Here is a 12,518-nt window from a genome sequence, read left to right on the forward strand (position 1 = left end):
CTGAAACTCAACCTTAGACTGACCCAGAAACTTTTTCCTTCCTTTTGGGCTAGTGGGAGATCTTCCAGTGCCCCCAAATCAGGCACATGCCAAGGAAAGACAAAGTCAAGCAGAGAAGATGCAGTTCAGGACTGGAGAGGCAAGGCTGTCGGGGCTCACAGCCTCCTCCCGCTTCCAAGTGGTAAATCACCATTTGTAAGAAATGTACTCAATCAGAGAAGAAAAAGAGATGTAATTATGTCGTTTATAATGAATTCTGAAGGAAACAAAGAATTTAAGGAGAAAAGCTCTGGAGACAACCAGAGAGCCGAAGCCTTTCGGATCGTCTGAGCTGCCCTGGAGAAGACGCATAGCTGATCAAACATTTGTGTTGATCACAGGGGGGCCCTTCCAACCCCTGAGAATGCTCCTAAGGAAGCAGGAAAACTCAGGAGCCCCCGCAAACACAGTCCGACTTTTATTAAATAAATTACACGCTCCTCTCAGCTTCCCCCAGCATCAATAATATCAACTTTTGGACAAACGGTTCTCTCTCGGGAACGGGTTCTGAGACTCACTCCTAATCTTCTTGCTTTGAAGTATCCACGGGCTTAAAGGCATGTGTCAATATCTGGGGCCTCTGGCCTTTGTGGGAGGGGCTGTGAAAGGGTCCCTGCTGTGGAGGGGAATCAGACCACCAGCATCCACATCCTCCCTGTTTTCCTGCAGCCAGTTTCCAGGGCGCTCCAGACCACCACCTGCCCATTCTGGGCTGAGCGTTCTTAGAGGAACCTGATGTTGCATAAGGAAATGATCCCCAAGCCTCTCCACTTCTAACACAGGCCACTCTCAGGGGTCTTTGCTTTCAAGAATGAAAAAAACAGGAGGCTTGGGGGCTGGGGAGGGATAATTCAGGAGCTTGGGGTTAACAGACACACACTACTATATATAAAATAGTTAACAAGCAAGGACTTATTGTATAGCACAGGGAATTATATTCAATATCTCATAATAACCTATAATGGAAAAATTATATATATCTATATACACATTTATATACATGTGTGCCAAGTTAGTTAGCTGTGTCTGACTCTTTGCAACCCCAGGGACTGTAGCCCGCCAGTCTCCTCTGTCCATGGGATTCTCCAGGCAAGAACACTGACTGGAGTGTGTTGCCATTTAGGAGAATCTTCCCAACCCAGACATCAAACCCAAGTTTCCTGCGTCTTCCTGCGTTGGCAGGCGGATTCTTTACCACTGAACCAGCTGGGAAGCCCAGTACGTACGTGTGCATGCTCAGTCACTCAGTCATGTCCGACTCTGTGACCGCATGGACTACAGCTCGCCAGGCTCCTCTGTCCATGGGATTTTCAAGGCAATAATACTGGAATGGGTTGCCATTTCCTTCTCAAGGGGACCTTCTCCAGGGATTGAACCTGCGCCTCCTGCATTGGCAAGCGGGTTCTTTACCATCTGAGCCATTTGGGAAGCCTACAAAAGCCCTTCTAGTAGAAACTATGGTTTTTCCATCAGTCACGTATGGATGTGAGAGCTGGACGGTGAAGAAAGCTGAGCACTGAAAAACTGATGCTTTTGAACTGTGGTGTTGGAGAAGACCCTTGAGAGTCCCTTGGACTGCAAGGAGATCCAGCCGGTCCATCCTAAAGGAGATCAGTCCTGGGTGTTTATTGGAAGGACTGATGCTGAAGCTGAAACTCCAATACTTTGGCCACCTGATGCAAAGAGCTGACTCATTGGAAAAGACCCTGATGATGGGAGAGATTGGGGGCAGGAGGAGAAGGGGACGACAGAGGATGAGATGGCTGGATGGCATCACCGACTCGATGGACATGGGTTTGGGTGAATTCTGGGAGTTGGTGATGGACAGGGAGGCCTGATGTGCTACAGTCCATGTGGTTGCAAAGAGTCGGACATGACTGAGTGACTGAACTGACTGACTGAAGTGTATACACACACACACACACACACACACACACACACAACTGAATCACTTTGCTGTGTACCTGAAACTAACACAGCATTGTAAATCAACTATACTTAATTTTTTTTAAAAAAGCAAAAGGCCTGGGATAGTGAGCATCTTCCTTGGACTGAAATTTCTAAAAGTACCCAAAACATCAGTTATATAGCTATGGCCTTTGTTATGCCATAGGATATGGAATACCATGAACTAATTCCTTTAAAAATTAATATGAGAAGCAGATTTATTAACAACTTTTCTAAGTTCTCTTGATTTGCATTTCCAGTACATCCAGTCCTGGGGCACTGTATCATAGGCCACATGCTAAACCCTCCAGAATATTCATCGTGTGTGTTCTTCACTCTAACCCCCTGAGATAGGTATTATTATTCTCATTTTATTAGATCCAGACCCTATGTTTTTAACCTATGAGCTATTAAGTTTTTGTGGTCAAGTGAGTTTGTAAAACTCAGAGCTAACCAAGATTAACAGGTTTTGTTACTATAGGAATGCTCAGCCTTTTAATATGCTTATATCCATTAGAAATCTCCAAGAGGGAGAAGAGAATATATAGACTTTCCAAATGTATTTCACCCTAGAACACTTCCCCCCACTACATTTCCATGGATTATTGTTCTACAGGAACAAGAAGGTTATACTCCTAAGGAGACACAGATGATCGTTTCCTGAGTTAGACAGGATGCCATACACGGATCCTTGAATGGCTTTTGGTAAGTCAATCATTATATTCCTACAACCCACCTCCCCACCCCCACCCCCCGACTCCACTTTTCTTTTTACAAACCACTTTCAAAATCGCAAATATCAGAACTATTTGACAAAGAGCCAGGCCCATGGCCGGCTTGATACAAAAATTCATAGGAAAACACTGGCAGAACTGTTCACTGCTTATGAAAGCTCTCATCCCTTCTGTCATTTTACCCTGGAAACTATTTCCTAATCTACAGGGTCTTCTCCTATGCTTGGAAGAGAAGTAGCCAGCAGAACCTTTATACGCCTACCCTAGAGCAGGGGTCATCAAATTATAGCTTATAAGCTAAATCTGGTCTGTCATTTGTTAATTTGCAAATAAAGTTTTATTGGAACACAGCCATGCTCATTCACCTACATATCACTTTAGCTGCCTTCATGCTACAACAGCAAAGCCGAGTCGTTGTGACAGACACAGGGTGGCCTGCAAAGCCTAGAATATTTGCTATTTGACCATTTAAGGAAAAAGTTTGCTGACTCCTGGCCTAGAGCTATGCATTTCAGTGGTTATAGAGCCTGGCTGTCATGCAAAGCTTCTCCCATAGGGACCACTGCCTAAAACACCATATGTTCAATCTGGGGCAAGCTACCACCATGATTTTGTTGTTGCTTAATTGCTAAGTCATGTCTGACTCTTTTGTGACCCCTTGTGCTATAATCCACCAGGCTCCTCTGTCCATGGGATTTCCCAGGCAAGAATACTGGACTGGGTTGCCATTTCCTTCCCTAAAGGATCTTCCCAACCCAGGGATCAAACCTGCATCTCTTGTGTCTCCTGCATTGGCAGGAGGATTCTTTACCACTGTGCCACCTGGGAAACCCTAGGAGTGCCTCAGAAAACATTTTCCATTGAGGCTTACTGGCTAATTGGAGGCAGAACTGGGGGGAGAGATCTATCAGGAAAATGAAATAATTCTTTCTTTAAAATATCGATCTTTTCTATTCCCTCATGTAAATGTTTGCACTTTTTTTGGCCACACTGCGTGACATGTGGGATCTTAGTTCCCTGATCTGGGATTGAACCAAATGCCCCCCGTAGAGGAAGCGCAGAGTCCTAACCACCAGATCACCAGGGAAGTCCCAGGAAAGTGAAATCTTGAGCAACTAAACTTGTTAGCAGAAAGAGACAATGTGGGGAGCTCAGTCAGCACAGGTGACTGACTTTTACTACAGCTTCAGAGGATTCGGCTTTGGTCTGATGTTTCAGTTATTTATCATGCTAACTGCCATGCCTTAAAATAAAAATCATTTCTCATCTCTCAAGACACTGTGGGTTGATGGGGCTCAGTGCTGTCACTGGGAGCTGGGGACTCAATTCTTCTGAAACAACCAGCACGATGGCACTCTCAGGCAGTTGGCAGTGGGTGCTGGCCCTGGCTTGGAGTCCATCTGGGGCCCCTGAGCAGAGCAGCTCGGCTCATGTCCACATGACATGAACCAATGTGCAATGCCAACCACATGTCCAATGCCTCTGCATTTGGCTTGGGATTCTCTCAGTGTGATCTTTGAGTTTTCAAGAGGAAGAAAGCATAACTGTCTTCTCAAGGTCTAAGCTTAGAAGTTCCAGAAAGATACTTCCTCAGTATTCCTTGATCAAAACAAATTCTAAGGGCAACCCAGACTCGAGGGGAGAGGAAATAGACTGCCTTTTGATGCAAAAAATGACAAAGAACTTGTGATCATCTTTACTCTAGAAAAACTCCTTGGACATCATCCTGGTCTATCTGATTACAGCCAGGATCTTCCTCCCCCATGAGACAGTCTCTTTATTCTGTTTGCGAGTTTGTTGTTATTCAGTCGCTAAGTTATGTTTGACTCTTTGCAACCCCATGGACTGCAGCACAACGGGCTTCCTTGTCCTTCACTATCTCTGGAGTTGCTCAAACTCATGTCCATTGAGTCAGTGATGCCATCCAACCATCTTATCCTCTGTCGCCCCCTTCTCCTGCCCTTGGTCTTTCCCAGCACCAGTCTTTTCAACTGAGTTGGCTCTTCGCATCAGGTGGCTGAAGTACTGGAGCTTCAGCATCAGTCCTTCCAATGAGTATTCAGGACTGATTTCCTTTAGGATTGACTGAGAGTCTTTTAGGAACTCTCAAGAGTCTTCTCCAGCACCACAGTTTGAAAGCATCAATTCTTTGGTGCTCAGCCTTCCTTGTGGTCCAGCTCTCACATCTGTAAATGAATACTGGAAAAACCATAGCTTTGACTATCTGAGGTCTGCGAGGGTACCCAGATCTTAACCTGGCATTTCAGTGCTTGACAAATGCTGTCTGTTCAGTGAGGTTGTGAGCAATGGATTCCTGCTCCTGGCCCGTGACTTTGCTGTGAGCTTCCTAAAACAAAGGCAAGCTTGCTCTCACTTCAGCTCCTTCAGGTCTTTCTTCTCTGCCACTAAATAATTTCCAGCTACCCTTCACGTTTCATTTTAGGAAATACCTCCTCCAAGAAGTATTCCCTGCTTTACACCCACTCTAATTGTTCAGTGCTCCCATAACACTAGGACTTAACGGCCACCTTGCTCATCCACCCACTGCATTTCTCCCTGAGTTCATCCCCATCAGCTAGAAGGTTTAATGGGAGTAGAGACAATGCCTTATTCTCCTTATCAGTAGGTGCTCAAAAAATAACACCTTCCCACAATAGAATTGCAGCACAGGGCTAAGCAGAGCCCCCTCATATCCCACCGTCCTCCTGCAGGATACGTTTCAAAACAACCCCTCAAAGCCCTTCTCTCCATGCTTTAAAACCAGCTTCTGCTTCTCTATCTCACTTCACCGCACATCTTCTTCCCTAAAAGCAACATCCCACATCCCCAGCTGAGAGCATCAGCTCCTTATCCCTTCTACATAAAATAGAGCTGTGTGTCTCCTGCACCCTTACATCTGAGACCCCAGAGCAAAGAAGGGGGTCTGATCTCTAACTATGGGGACAGAAAGAGCAGAGACGGCGTCTTCCTGTGCTTCCCCGGCGTCGCACTCACACGCCAACATTTGTCACACGCAGATGAACGTGCTATTCCCAACATGATAAATTTCACATCAGTCCTGCTGACTTGGGCTTACTAATTGCCCGATAGCGTTTTCTTTGTTAAGCTTCACTGTGATCATCACACTTTTTGTTGAACTGACAGTAAAAATATTCCGCAGCTGACGACCCAAATGCAGCCCTAGTCTTTCATGGTTGGGGTTCATGCAGGTGGCACTGGGAAGGCCCCCAGGATCCCAGCCCCTGGGATCTGTGGAGGGCTCTCCGGGTCTGCCATGATGTACAACTTCAGGGAGATGACATTTACTCTGTGCCCTTGTGCTTCCTTCAAATGAGGAGGGCATAAGCTGTACACAGTGGCCCCAGGGCAAACCCATTCTGAATCTGGAGGTTTGATGCCTGAGAGGCAAGGGACCCAGCAGGCTTATTTATTAAAAGCTGTGGCAACAGGAACGGGGACCAGGAAGAGAATGCCCATGTTCACGTTATTCTAGATTGTGCTTTCTACGTGCTGCGCTGTCTGCCTCCCTGGCAAAGCCTTTTGATGGAGGCATCTTCAGTTTTAGCTGCCAAGTCCAGCTGTCAAATGATACCCAGGGAAAGGGGGACAGCCTAGATACCACTGACTGTCTGGAATCCAACCTAGGTTTGATGTGGGTAAAAGGAGACCCTATGGAAGATGGGGATGCCTTCCTAGAGGGGCAAGGACAGAAAAAAACCACAGGGAGGTCTCCTCACCCCAATTTGCAGACTCCCTCTTAGCAAGAGATGGAGCACTCTTATCAGCTGAAGAATTCAGCCAGACAGTCAGGGTCGCATACCACACGGTGGCTGGGCCTGGCTCGGCTGTCTAGCCAAGAACAGGCTGGTCTTTGTTCCTGTGTGACTGGGGGTGCTGCTTGGGGATGGTGGATCCAGGGTGCGTGCAATTATGGGATTTTTTTAAAAGGTATAGAAATTGTATCCCCCATCTTGAACCTTGGGAAAATAAATTGAAGAAGGGAGTGTGATGTTAAAAGGGCAAGGGGAGTCATTTTCATTGCTGGCAACTCTTCTCCCCCAAAGTGATCCTATGTGCTCACATGCCTTCCTATTGTTGCAGAAGCCACCAATGTTCTAGAAACACTGCATTTAACTTTTCAAACCTCATTTACATTATCCCAATGTCTCATCCTCCAGGGACTCAGAATCCTAAAGCTTGGAGCTTGAAGAAACTTCCTAGGTCATCCCCATCCATCCACCCATCCATCTATCCATCCACTATTCACCCATCCATCTACCCTTTCACCCAGCCACCCACTCATCCACCCTCCCACCTACCCACTCACCTACCCATCCATCCATCCACTCATCCATTTATCCACCCACCTATTCACCCATCTATCTACATTTTTACCCACCCACCCACTCATCTATCCTCTCACCTACCCACTCACCTACCCATCCATCCATTCATCCATCCAACCATATACCCACCCATCTATCCACCCACCCACTGATCTATCTACCCATCTACCCATTCATTCACTCACCTGCCCACCTAATCAACCACCTGAGCACCCACCTATCCATCTATCCATCATCTATCCATCCATCCATCCATCCATCCATTCATTCATCTATCCACCTACCCACCCATTCATTTACCCACCCCCTACCCATCTACCCATTCATCCATTCACCCACCTACCCATACTCATCCACTCAACCACCTATTTAGATACCTATACACCCACCCATCCACCTATTCATTCATCCATCCTTTGAAGATAACCCATTTATTGAGCATTTGCCATACACCAGTCAGTGGTGAACAGGGAGACAAGTTGCCTGCTCTCATGAAACTGACATGCTATTGGGAGGAGATGGGTAGTAAACAAGTAAGCATATAAATAAACAAAATCAGCCCAAGACTATGATTAAGTTCCCAGAAAGAGAAAACAAAGGAGATACGAAAGAATAAATGTAGAGGCCTGAGAGGATACAGAAGTTAACATTAAGTTGAAAGGTAATTGACAAAGAGAGTCAGCCATACTTAAAAAAAATGGAGAGAAAACTGTACTAAAAAAAAAAAAAAAAAAAAAAATGGCCGAGAGAACAGCCATCATTCAGCAGAGGCTCAGAAATGGGCACAATGTTGAGAGACAGACAGGAGGCCGGCAGGGCCGGAGCAGAATGAACTTTGCAAAAACCACTTGTTCAAGTGAAATATGGCACAAAGTCTAATAGAAAATAAACCAAAGCAGAGGGATTCATATAAAGCCAGTTTAAAACCACTGATAAGACTTGACGGCTGGCTCAGCTCTCCCCTGTGATATTTAGCATTTCTTGGAAGGCTTTGCTGATGCTAAACCACTGCCTCTAAAATCGGCAGCTTCCTGGGGCACCTCCGGAGCACACGCGCCCAGAGCGGGTGGGCCCTGAGACCGGCAGGGCTTTCCTTGGGGACCTCTTTCTGAACAAAACGTCCGCGTGTGTGCTGAAGGCTTGACGCTCTGCCGGCCAAGTCACGCTGTGGTTTCCCCCTCCCGGCGGAGGCAGGCTTATCCCAGCTGGTTCTTGCTGAGCGGCGTGAAGGACATATTTCAGACCAGGAGACTTTGAAGTATGTGCTCTCTTAAGGCTTAACAATGTCAAGCTTCATAACCCAAGAACTGGCTTGCTAGCTTCCTACTTTAAATTGCTCATAATTTGAAACATGCAAACATTTCCACTTTATCAAGCAGGGCTACTAAACATATTATTGCTGGAACCTGCATGTTTTATGGTCTCCATACAGCCAGGGAGCTGAGTTTTATTAAAATAGACTGTTAAGAGGCTCAACTCATTATAGAATCTTCCAGGCCCCAGAATGAAAGAGTTTTGTTTATTCTAAGGGCGGGGGCAGGGGGGAGAAAAAGCACTGGGAAGAGGGTGGGGATGAGTGTGAGTGTGTGTGTGTGTGTGTGTGTGTGTGTGTGTGTGTGGTGGGGGGAGAGGTGAAAAGAAAGCAGAGACCACCAACAGTCTGGGCCCTGTCCCTCACCCCGTCTCCTGCCCCACCTCTGTGCCCACCGCCTGTCCCAGACCTAGAGCTTGTTTGCGGGGTTATGAATCTTTACTTACGGCAAAGTTCAGTCTGGGTGCAAGACAAATGGAATTTAGCAAAGAAGGGTGATTCTTCACTTGGAGGAAAAAAAGGCTCAGGGCCTCCAAGGAGGGCAAGCATAGGAAGAATGTTAAAAATCAGAACTGACACAAACATGCACTGTGCACAAAGGTTTTTAAACATGTTGATGGTGAGAAGACAGGTCAGGCTGCGTCTGTCCTTTTTAGTGTGTTCCTGGGCTTGGGCCATATTTAATGATGCTAAAGGTGAGATCAGGTAATACAGTCATCTCTTGGTACTCACAGGAGGCTGGTCCAGGACCCCAAGCAGATACCAAAATCTGTGGATGCTCCAAGTCCCTTACGGTCAGTCCTCTACATCTGTCAATGTGAACCCCTGGATTGGAGGGTCCAGCTACATAATCATTCCTGTCTGTTCTGTTAGCCTTCTTTGCTTGCCAGAGCGGAAGCACTGAGCTGCTCCCAGCCTGCTGTGTCTATTGGTCTGCTACTGCCCACGCTGGGTTTGTTGAAAGGAGAGACTCCAAGACAGCATGGGTTGGTGGGAAGCGACTCGGCTGTCCTTGGATCCCAGTTGAGTCTTCCCTTAAACTCTAGCTGCCAACACCCATCGGGCAGCGATAGTAAGAGAGACTCCAAGTGAGACCAGCAAAGAACTGCCCCGCTGAACCCTGTGACCCATAGAACCATTGAAGACATTCAGTGATTGTTAGGTCACTAAGGGTGTGTTGGATGGTGATGCAGCAATAAATAACCAAAGCACAACACATCACTTCCTCCCTCCTCTTGAGGGTGTTGGGGGAAGAAGCAGCTTTCCAGGAGCAGAAAACAATGTCTGCCAGCCATTCTGCGCACAGTGATGATGAATACGAGAATGGTAGCTGTCCTTCATGAAACATCTAGAATGTGCCGGGCACAGCTTCAGAGTTTTTATCCATTGCCTGTGGTTCATTTAATTACTGCCCCCATTTTGCAGACAAGGAAACTGAGGCTCAGTCTGATTCTGGAGCCCATGTGGTTTTTATTTTTTTTAATTGGAGTTTAATTGCTTTACAATGCTGTTAGTTTCTGCTGTACTAAAAAGGTAAATCAGTCATATATGTACATATCCCCCCTCCCTCTCGGACTTCCTTCCCTCCCACCCCCATCCCACCACGCTAGGTCATCACAGAGCACCACGTTGAGTTCCCTGTGTTATATAGCAGCTTCCCACTGGCTATCTATTTTGCATACAGCAGTATATATATGTGTGTGTCAATGCTACTGTCTCAGTTTGTCCCACTCTCCCTTTCCCACCCTTGGTCTACAAGTCTGTTCTGTGTCTGCATCTCTATTCCTGCCCTGGAACTAGGTTCATCTATACCACTTTTCTATGACTTACGTGTGTTAGTGTGCAATATTTGTTTTGCTCTTTCTGACATACCTCAGTCCGTATGACAGACTCTAGGTCTATCTACATCACTACAAATGACCCAGTTTTGTTCCTTTCAATGGCTGAGTCACATTCCACTGTATATGTGTGCCATATCTTCTTTGTTCATCTGCTGTTGGACTCTAGGCTGCTGCCATGTCCTGGCTATTGTAAACAGTGCTGCAATGAACACTGGGGTCCATGTGTCCTTTTGGATCGTGGTTTCCTCAAGGTATATGCCCAGTGGTGGGGTACCCCACCCTGCGTGGCTCCCACAGAGGTCCACACCCTGCACCGCGGCGCCCACAGCTGTTGGCAAAAGGCCTGCACACAGGAAGTGCTCAGTAACAGTAGTCGGGGGCAGACAACACTAGGAACTCCTTGGAAGTCACCTCTCATCCCACATTTACCAAGTTACCACCCAACTTCCAGGAGCTGTACTGGATTCTAGAAATTTCCCTGGAGCTCGGCATGAGATGCACGGCCTTCCCGCACACAGAGGCACTGGCAGTCCCCATCCTGGCATCTTGGGGTTGCCCTTGATCTCCTTTAATCCCTGCAACTGTGGTGCTGGATGCCATCAGCATAAGCGATCAGTGTTTATCACATGGGTTTAGGACTGAATTACATATGAATAAACAAGAGACGGGTAGATGGACAGATGGACAGATACATAAGAGAAACATTCTTTATTTTTCCCTAAATTGAAGTTTGGCTTAATTTTTTTAAAGTCTTTATTGAATTTGTTACAATATTGCTCTGCTGTTTTATGATCTGTTTTTCAGCCACAAGGAAGGTAGAAGGGACCCTACCTCCCTGACCAGGGATCGAACCAGCACCTCCCGCATTGGTAGGCCAACTCTTAACCACTGGACCACCAGGGAAGTCCCACAAATCACATGCACATACCTTTTAAGAAGCCCCCTCTGAAGTATCCCTTGTGGTGGTTTTAATTCCATCAGAAGTGTCATCCTCACTGTGATTTTTTATTTGGCCTGGGTACAAGGCCAAGAGTGTTGGGGAGTACGATCTGGCCATGGAGGAGGTCGGAAAGGTGTTAACAAGCTATAAATGACCTTCCCGGCCTATTCAGGCATAAGTAATGTCCCCAAATTGCCTACAGTCAAAACTGCCAATTCCAAGCTGATTGCGATGAATCAGGCTCCCCCTATACGCAATAATGTGATCAATTTCTCATTTCGCTGAATAAATAAGCTGGAGGATGGGGAACTGTCTCTGACCCACCGTTAACCTTCTGCCTCATTATTCATATCAGACCTATGACATGCATGTAAGAAATCCCTGGTTCAATTTTAGCTAATTATTTGTTAGGACTGAAGGCTCCGTGAAGTGTTACTGATGGTACAAGTGCCCAGGGACCTCCAGGCAGAGAAAAGCAGACTGAGAGAGCCTTTGTCTACCAGGAGAGAGGCCCGGAGCAGCCGCCTTTTCTATGCCTGACTCTAAGTTTACGGCTGCTGTGTTCACTTGCGTGGACACGAGTATTTGCCTCCGAATGCGATGCCATGGTAATTTACAACATCTCTGACTATTGTTACCTTGCATTTTTTTCATTGTACTTAGTGAAGATCACCCTCACAGATCAATTCTTTCATTGGAAATAAACCCTGTCACAGTCTTTCCCCTCCCCTCTTCCCTACACAGCATCGCCCTGGCATGGGTATTGAAGGACCCATGAAGTTTTGGAAACATTACATTTTTTTTTTGTTGTTTAATTGGCTGGCTGCCTCTGAGAGATTCCTGGGAAAGCTGCAAAAGTAGGTTTAGTATGTACGGGGAGGGATGATGCTCACGTGGGGGATTTGGCAGTGCCCTCAGAGATGCTGGGGGCCATTGGCTTGATTCCATCCCAGGGGCCATTGGTGACACCCCTGGAAGAAGACACTGATGGGGGCTCCCCTGGAAGGGACTCACTGGCTCAATCTGGAAGACTGGGTGCCTACCCCAGAGGGGGGACTGGATGGAAGGTTTGTGACTGGTCACCCTTGCCAGGGGTCCACCTGGAAATCAGGATAGGTGACACCCAAGGAATCTCCCAAGACCAGAAGAGCACAAGCTATCATTGGGGCAGGTGTGTTTCCTTAACAGGACGAGAACTTCATTGTCCACTGGCTGTCATGGTGCCTTTATAAAGATCTTTGTCATTATTCAAAGTTCCTAAGAGGCTCTCCCAAGCACCTTCACCTCAGGAGACTCAGTGAATCAGTGTCCATTCATTTCATTCAATATACAGTTTTTGAATATGAGTCATGCACTGGG

General features: G+C 46.7%; 1 long non-coding RNA gene across 2 annotated transcripts in view; it reads right to left on the bottom strand.

The window, feature by feature from the left end:
* Window positions 1–9,490, bottom strand: part of LOC110136085 (uncharacterized) — a 29,452-nt gene extending 19,962 nt beyond the window's left edge. For both annotated transcript variants that reach the window (XR_002313526.2, XR_002313525.2), the window contains exon 1: window positions 9,111–9,490. This is a non-coding gene — a long non-coding RNA (uncharacterized lncRNA). The remainder of the gene's footprint in view (window positions 1–9,110) is intronic.
* Window positions 9,491–12,518: the final 3,028 nt, after the last annotated feature.

Source organism: Odocoileus virginianus, chromosome 20 (genome assembly GCF_023699985.2).
Source record: "Odocoileus virginianus isolate 20LAN1187 ecotype Illinois chromosome 20, Ovbor_1.2, whole genome shotgun sequence".
Lineage (NCBI taxonomy): Eukaryota > Metazoa > Chordata > Mammalia > Artiodactyla > Cervidae > Odocoileus > Odocoileus virginianus.